The sequence below is a fragment of the Macaca thibetana genome, chromosome 16 (assembly GCF_024542745.1).
Source record: "Macaca thibetana thibetana isolate TM-01 chromosome 16, ASM2454274v1, whole genome shotgun sequence".
NCBI lineage: Eukaryota > Metazoa > Chordata > Mammalia > Primates > Cercopithecidae > Macaca > Macaca thibetana.
The window spans coordinates 41,286,898-41,295,785 of record NC_065593.1 but is presented as its reverse complement, the minus strand read 5'-3'; the positions used below and the strand labels follow the sequence as shown (position 1 = coordinate 41,295,785).

At 36.3% G+C, this 8,888-nt stretch overlaps 1 long non-coding RNA gene across 1 annotated transcript; it reads right to left on the bottom strand.

Moving 5' to 3' along the window:
* Positions 1–3,154: 3,154 nt before the first annotated feature.
* On the bottom strand, positions 3,155–8,453 carry LOC126938253 (uncharacterized). The gene is made up of 3 exons (XR_007720050.1): positions 6,956–8,453; positions 4,092–4,147; positions 3,155–3,491 (listed from the first exon to the last, which is right to left on the bottom strand). It is a non-coding gene; the product is annotated as an uncharacterized LOC126938253 (long non-coding RNA).
* Between the last annotated feature and the right edge of the window lie 435 nt (positions 8,454–8,888).

Below are 8,888 nucleotides of genomic sequence, written 5' to 3'. Positions count from 1 at the left end.
GAGAGATTTATTAAGCATTTATCATGTTAGTTCTACAACACTAAAGGTGATCCCAAACTCTCTCAGACGTGTTTTGCTGGAGAAACAAAAATTATACTCTTGTATTTAAAAGTCCTATGAGTGCTCAAAAATAATAATTACTCTTTACTAAGCACTGATTATATACTTAGCACTATCAACAGCCATCATATGTCTGTGTATACATACATATAATCTCATTTACTTTTTACATTAAAACTATGACATAAACATTATTATCCTCATTTTAAAGATGGAGAAATTTAGTAACTTCCAAGGTCACATAGCTAGTTATGTGATAAAGATGATAATTCACCTTAGGTCTGGCCTCCCCAAATTTCATACTCTTAACCACCAGACTAAACAGCATTGGTCAAAGAAAATTATAAGTAAATAAGGAATTCTACTGCCAATTAATCTGGTGCTTTACATGAATGTAGAAAGCAAAGCTGTATATCTACAACATCATATGGCTTGCAGGAGAAAATTTTGAGTACAGAGGCTATTTACGAGGTTTCCTGGAGTTATTACTAGCATAGATAATATTTGTATTTGGTTTAATTGCTACATGTGCTTAAAATAACAGCACCGGCCAGATGCGGTGGCTTACCCCTGTAATCCCAACATTTTGGGAGGCCAAGGTAGGTGGATCGCCTGAGGTCGGGAGTTGGAGACCAGTCTGACCAACATGGAGAAACCCCGTTTCTAGTAAAAATACAAAACTAGCCAGGCATGGTGGTGAACGCCTGTAATCCCAGCTACACGGGAGGCTGAGGCAGGAGAATCTCTTGAACCTGGGAGACGGAGGTTGTGGTGAGCCAAAATCACTCCATTGAACTCCAGCCTGGGCAACAAGAGCAAAACACTCCGTCTCAAAAACAAACAAACAATGACAACAACAACAACAAAACACAGATCCTTCCATACATGTGAACTAAAGGATCTGAAATTCAAACTAATGATTTAGGGGTAATCCAGCTTTGACTTATCCAAGAGATGATCCTTCTCCATTAGCATGAAGGATTCCAAATTCAATTATTCAGTAAGTGCTTTTAAAGCCAGGTCCAGAAATTTCTCTTTGAAAACTTGCCAAATATTTCAGAAATAATTAAGTCATTAGACTATTTATCAAAATAGAAAATGCGTATTTTCTTATATCCAGCAATTACATTTCTAGAAATTTATTTTCCAAAAATTTCATATATCTACTTATAGATACATAGACAGATGTTCATTAAAGCATTGTTTAAATAGTAAAAGACAAGAAACGAAGTTAAGACCCATCAGTGGAGACTGACTGAAACCATTCTTTATTCAATTAATATTCCTCATGCATTCTATGTGTCAGGGATTGCTTGGTCGATGTGATTTGGATTTACAAATCTCAATGACATGGAAATTTTATAGCACTAAGAGAGAATATTCAAAGGGTTTCATGAACTCTTTAGTTTATCTGAAATGCAGAGAGCAAAAACAGATAACTAATCCAAACTCTAATTTTAGGCCTCTTCCTATAGGTAAGAAGAGTTTTGAATCATTTACTGATGCTGAGCTTTAATCTTGATACTCACTCCTGTCTGACAAATGACAGAATAGTGCCCACTACTTATAACCAAATCAAGTCACCTGAAGGGTTGACCAGAGCTGATCCCAGCATGATGGAGGGAGGGAATACAGGTGGCTGATTGTCCTGACAATGTCTTGAATTTCCCAGGGATTGGAGTAGGTGGCCCCTGTTAACATTCAATCACACCATTGCCTATGCTAAATTCTATTACAGCTTGTGCTTGTTTTATTTTGCATTCAAATGGGGTGAGTTTGTTCCTATTTAGTTGGACATAAATATAAAAAAATAACAAAAAAGCAGAATTCCTAAAAAAAAATAAACAAACCTTTAGGGACTCAAAAATGTGCTTTTATCTTCTTAAATGAAGTTATGAAGACAACTGGGACGAAAAGGCCCAACAGGCTTCTCTGGCATAACTTACTTTAAAGGAGTGATCATAATCTACCTTCCTGTCATCATTGTCCACAAGAAGTAAAAATAACTATTTGGCTGTTTGGTAATAAAGGAGGGATGGTTTCTCAGGGCTCATTTGGGAATTTTCCTGAAGATGTCACCTCACCGTGTGTGTGTGTGTGTGTGTGTGTGTGTGTGTGCATGTGTGTGTGTGTTGATGGAAATATTTAGTAGTTACTTTTGAGGAGGGTGCCTGGAGATTTTTAGTTTGGGTTGGGAAGATTTTTTTTTTTAATTAGTGTTTTATATAGAGTAATGTCAGATTTAGAGAAAAGTTACAAAAATCATACAGAGTTTCCATACATTCCTCATCCAAGTACCCCTATTTTTAACATTGTATATCTCTATAGTACACTTGCCACAACTAAGAAGCCAACATTGGTACATTACTCTTAACTGAACTCTAAACTCAGATTTCACTAGGTTTTTTTCACTAATGTCTTTTTACAATGGGACTTCATGAAAATCTTAAAATATTAAAAATCTCATATGTATGTAATTTATAATTTCTTTTCATAATTCAAAATTTGATGCTTATTTATCAGGAACTTACAATATGATTAAGATGCTCTAAGGAATTGACAGGAGATAATTGCAAAGAAAATGTGTTCCTCTCCTTTAATTTGCTTATAATATGTATATTTTTAATTACAATGAATATTTTACCAAGAATTTTCTGTAATCAAATAATAAGGATTGTTAAAAATTATATTATATTGTTAAAAGAGCCATTGATACTTTATATTTTAGGCACTGTGCAAGGCATTTTACATGCTTTACATGCATTATCTCACTTAAGCCTCACAATAACTGCAAACAAACAAGTGGGTATTACACCTACTTATCTATGAAAGCCAGAATAACTGAAGAGACAACTTGTGTAAGGAAAAACAGTATATGACAGAGCTAGAATTTGAAACTCTTTTTTATGACCTCAGAGCATCTGTCTCTTTTCACTATACCATTCAGTTCCTATTAGCAAGTTAAACTTGACCATTATAAGGTCAAATAAGTTGTCTGAACTCAAGCTAACTGACAGAATAGGGAAATTAAGGTGAGAAGGCAGAGGACGGTAAAATAAAGAAGGAGACTCACCAAAAGTAAAATCATTGCACATTAATTTTGCACATTTTGCATAATCTTTAATAGCTATTTTAAATCACAGTGTGCTCAAGACATTAGGAATATAAAGCACACTCAACTTCAATGTCTCTTAATGTGCTTGTAGCTCATACCTGAAACTGCATTCCACTATGATTTGTTCCCATTTTCATTAAATCTTGAGCTTTTAAAAAATTTTATTTCTTCCTCCTGTAGATTCACCCATAAAATATGTTGAGGAATCATATCTTCTCTTGAGGCCTTTTTTCTAGATACTGTATATTTCAAAGTGATGGCCCAGAGGTGGAATAGAGATTAAGTGGAGGAAGATGCATAAAGAAGGAGGCTGCATCTGTGGTTAAAAGAATAAAGCAGAGAGAGATTCAAAGAGGGAATAGGCTCTTGGCTTAAAGTATCATCCTCTCTTAACATGGGTAAGAGCTGGCACTTTTCATCAGCGCTGTATTTTCATGACACCATATTTATTCACAGCTATTAAAGTTTAGAAAATAAAGACTCAACAAGAAATTGTAAAAACTTATTGAAATTAAGACTTCTCTAGAAGTTTAGCTTTTTTTCTGGATAGACTCTACACTCAAGATTAGGTAAGTACTTAGATTAGGTTTATTCAATATTTCTGAGACTTACAGGATTAAGAGAGAATAAAAACCTTGCATGCAACTGTGCCTTGTTACCAAGGAGGAAAATAGTAATTCATTAAAATCAAACACTAATGATTAAACAGTATTAAATCAGTCTTCTCAGTCGTACTAATGCAGACTATCATTTCTTGAAAAAAAAAGCTACCCAAATAAAGATACAAGATTACTCATGGTGTAAGTGAACACAAAAATAAATACAACTAAGATAAATCAAATTGCTATCTTCATTACATTGTAAGCTCTTTCACAGCAAGGAACGTGCTCTCTTTTTCGTGTATTATCTAGCTTACCTTGAAACCTTTGAACATGTTCTTCATTGGTGAACCCATTATTTGTGATACAATACCTACAACAGGAAATAACTTTCATTAATTTGCATCATGACTTAGAGAAACAATCCAAGAGTTTGGATTAAACCACACTGACTATCAATGGCTCTATGACTTCGGAAAATAATTTATAGTACAGAATTGTTCTGACATATGAGAAAGTAATTTTAAAAGGAAAGGTGTATATATAATATTTTACTATGAATAGTGTAATATATAGTTAAATAACTTAGCAGGCCCCTGATTATTTATATTATTCTTACCCAGTGTATGTTTGACATTACAATGATTGCATAATAGGTTACACCAGAACACAGGATGTGCCATTCATCAAATATTATTCTGGGTCCCCAAACAGATACATGTTTCAATGCAAACACTGTTGGGAGACCTCCTGAAACTATTGCTACAGAATAAAAGATGAAATGCTCTTAATTATTGTAAATACAAAATTGCATGCAGGATTGTGTAAAGACAATGCCAGGTTGGGCTGCCAGAATGAGCCAACAGTGCGTGATGTGCTTCCCCCTGCAGAGAGCCTATAAACGGACATGCAGTCAGGGAGGTTTCACGTCACCAAGATCCCTATCCCAGAAAAGCAGATGATCATAGCTCTGGGAATGGAATGAGACCCTTGTGGAGAGCCTATAAACAGATGCATGAGGGGCACCCATTCATGTGGATAAGATAGAGTTATAAATGCTCTTATCTTGCCACAGCTTTTCTACGTCTCTTTAGAGTTAAGGCATACTCCTTTCTGAGAATTTCTGGTCTAACCAGTTGTCTAGCTTCACGTCCTGTTTCTATTGATTGTTTGCAACCAGCTTTTGCTGCAACTGTTACTGCTGATTAATATCTTGCTAATCATAGGTTATGGATAGACTGTGTTTCTGTTTTAAGGCTCTGTTAGAAATTGCTGATGTACACACTATATTGTAAATTCTTATCTCTCTATACTGTACTTCTGCATACTGATGTTATGTTAAAGAATTACTTCATCCTCATGTGACCATCTCACCTCATAATCAAACGAACCTAAATCCCTCACTAACTCACCCCAACCCTCACTAAACTTAATAATAAATGCCAGTTTATCCAGTGCATTGGCAGCATCGCAGGACCAGAAGGCAGTGACCCCCCTGGACCCAGCTTTCACTATCTTGTGTGTGTCTATTATTTCTCAACCTGCTGATCCACCTGGGACCAAAGAAAGAGCCCTGTTGCATTGCAGGCTGCTGGCCAGGTCCCACAATAAAACATGACATAGAATTTCCTTATTAGCAAGAAGACTAGCTTATATTCAACAGATCAGATTTAATTTGATTTTACAATAATGCCGAATTATAACTGGCAGCTCATTTACTTTATTGTGTACAAGTACTCTGCTCCTAGTGTTTGCAGGATGAACCATTGTCTTAGGTGGAATTATCCCAGATACAGACCAGTAGCCAAGGATTTGAGTGCAATTGATTTATAAGGTAAATGTTCCTAGAAGTAACTGGTAAGGGAGAAGAAGAAGCTGGACAGAAAATAGAAATAAACCAAGCAAGGGTGCAATTTCAGAAGTTCCAGCCTCAATCTGATCTCACAGGGAACTATGGAGTGTACATTATTACTCAAAATTTGTGGTCCCAGGAGGCAAGGGAACAGCAGCCAGTCTTTGGCTCTTGGCAGCAGTGCTGGGGTGTGGGTTGGGGAGAGTGACTCAGAGGGAGGCAAGTTGACTCAGCAGAAGCACCCACTGTCTTTCACAGTTTATTGTCTGCCTGCCTGAGTCAAGGATCATCTGATCACAAGTAATAAAGAGCACCTCAAGTTTGTTTAAGCAAAAAGAAATTTATTAAACTAACATCTGACTATGTCATAAAATACTATATAGGAATAATAGCCTGGGACACCAGGGACTGAATGTAGAAACTAGAAAGCCAAAAGGGACCAAAGAAGTCTTTCATTTTCTATCTCTTTCCATACTGTGTGTCTTGCCTCTGTTTCTTTCCAAAGAAACCTTCTCTCTGATAGCTCATTTGTATATTATGCCCCCCAGTTCCTGAATTTCTATGAACTTTCAGTTGCAGAGAAAATGTACACTGACTCAGACCTTCTATCTCTTAGTTCTAGATCTTGTAAGAGGGAATCTGATTCAGGTAGCAATCTGTTTCCATGAGATTACTGGGAAGGAGAAAGCCAGCATCATAAAATTTACCTGGAAGAACCCATCCCTGGCAATTCACAAAGAATCAGTGTGGACTCTCAAGGACCCTGAAAGCATCTCTAATATACTACATAAAACCTACTCTTCCAACATGTGGAGGAGTTTGCAGGAGGTGGCATTTAAATGTTTTGCTTTTAAATGTATAGTCTACTGTTGAATAACATGGGTTTGAATTGCCCAAGTCCACTCATGTATAAATTTTCTTCTGCCAACCCTGACACAGAAAGATGAACCCCCTCTGTTCCTTTTCCTCTTCAGCTTACTCAGTGTGAAGATGACAAGGAGGAAGACTTTTGTGATGATCCACTTGCACTTAATACATAGTAAATATATTAATATTTTCTTTTCCTTATAATATTTTTATTTTTATTTTTATTTTTTTTTACTTTAAGTTCTGAGATACATGTGCTGAAGGTGCAAGTTTTTTACGTAGGTATACATGTGCCATGGTATTTTGCTGCACCTATCAACCTGTCATCTAGTTCTTAAGTTAGGTATTTGTCCTAATGCTCTCCCTCCCTTTTCCCCCGACCCCCTGAACCCCTGACAGGCCTCAGTGCATGATGTTCCCCTCCCCACGTCCATGTGTTCTCATTGTTCAACTCCCACTTACAGGTGAGAACATGCATTGCTTGGTTTTCTGTTCCTGTGTTAGTTTGCTGAGGATGATGATTTTCATCTTCATCCATGTCCCTGCAAAGAACATGAACTCATTCTTTTCTATGGCTGTGTAGTATTCCATGGTGTATATGTGCCATATTTTCTTTATCCAGCCTATCATTGAAGGACATTTGGGTTGGTTCCAAGTCTTTGCTATTGTAAATAGTGCAGCAGTAAACATACATGTGCATGTGTCTTAATTGCAGAATGATTTATAATCCTTTGGGGATATATCCAGTAATGAGATTGCTGGGTCAAATGGTATTTCTAGTTTTAGATCCTTAGGGATTCACCACACTGTCTTCCACAATGGCTGAACTAATTTACACTCCCACTAACAATATAAAAGCATTCCTATTTTTCCACAGCCTTGCCAGGATCTGTTGTTTTCAAACTTTTTAATAATCACCATTCTAACTGGTGTGAGATGGTATCTCATTGTGGTTTTGATTTGCACTTCTCTAACGACCAGGGATGATGAGCTTTTTTTCATGTTTGTTGGTTGCATAAATGTCTTCTTTTGAGAAGTGTCCGTTCACATCCTTGGTCCACTTTTTGATGTTTTTTTTTTCTTGTAAATTTAAGTTCCTTGTAGATTCTGGACATGAGACCTTTGTCAGATGGATAGATTGCAAACATTTTCTCCCATTCTGTAGGTTGCCTGTTCACTCTAATGATAGTTTCTTTCGCTGAGCAGAAGCTCATTAGTTTAATGAGATCCCATTTGTCAATGTTGGCTTTCATTGCAATTGCTTTTGGTGTTTTAGCTATGAAGTCTTTGCCCATGCCTACATCCTGAATACTATTGGCTAGGTTTTCTTCTAGGGTTTTTATGGTTTTAGATTTTACGTTTATGTATTTAATTCATTTTGAATTAATTTTTGTATAGGATATAAGGAAGGGGTCCAGTTTCCATTTTCTGCATATGGCTAGCCCATTTACCCAGCACCGTTTATTAAATAGGGAATCATTTCCCCATTGCTTGTTTTTGTCAGGTTTGTCGAAGATCAGATGGTTGTAGATGTGTGGTGTTATTTCTGAGGCCTCTGTTCCATTCCATTGGTCTATATATCTGTTTCAGTACCAGTACCATGCTGTTTTGGTTACTGTAGCCTTATAGTATAGTTTGAAGTCAGGTAGCATGATGCCTCCAGCTTTGTTCTTTTTGCTTAGGATTGTCTTGGCTCTATGCGCTCTTTTTTTGGTTCCATATGAAATTTAAAGTAGCTATTTTTAGTTCTGTGAAGAAAGTCAATGGTAGCTTGATGGGGATAGCATTGAATCTGTAAATTGCTTTGGTCAGTATGGCTCTTTTCTTGATACTGATTCTTAATATCCATGAGCATGGAATGTTTTTCCATTTGTTTGTGTCCTCTCTCGTTTCCTTGAGGAGTGGTTTGTCTCTGCATTGGTCTTGCTGAGAGCTGCAGACTGGAGCTGTTCCTTTTCAGCCACCTTGCTAGTTAAAAAAAAAAAAAAAAAAAAAAAAAAAAAAAAAAAAAAAAAAAGCTATCATTTTCTTAATAACATTTTCTTTTCTCTAGCTTACTTCATTGTAAGAATACAGTATATAATACATGTAGCATACAAACTATGTATTAATCAACAGTTTGTGTTATCATTAAGGCTTTTAGTTAACAGTAATCTATTATTAGGTAAGTTCTTGGAGAGTCAAAAGTGCAGGAGGAGTTGGTGTGCCTAACCCCTGAAATGTTCAAGGGTCAACTGTATGTACTATACAGATTTGGTGGGAAACAAAAGCAGATTGTGTGATCTGTTTACTAATATCCTAATTATTCCCTATTACAGATAATGCCACTAAAAACTGGAAATACAGAAATGCATTAAACTAGCATCATTGAGAATTGCCTAAATAGAAAGATGGC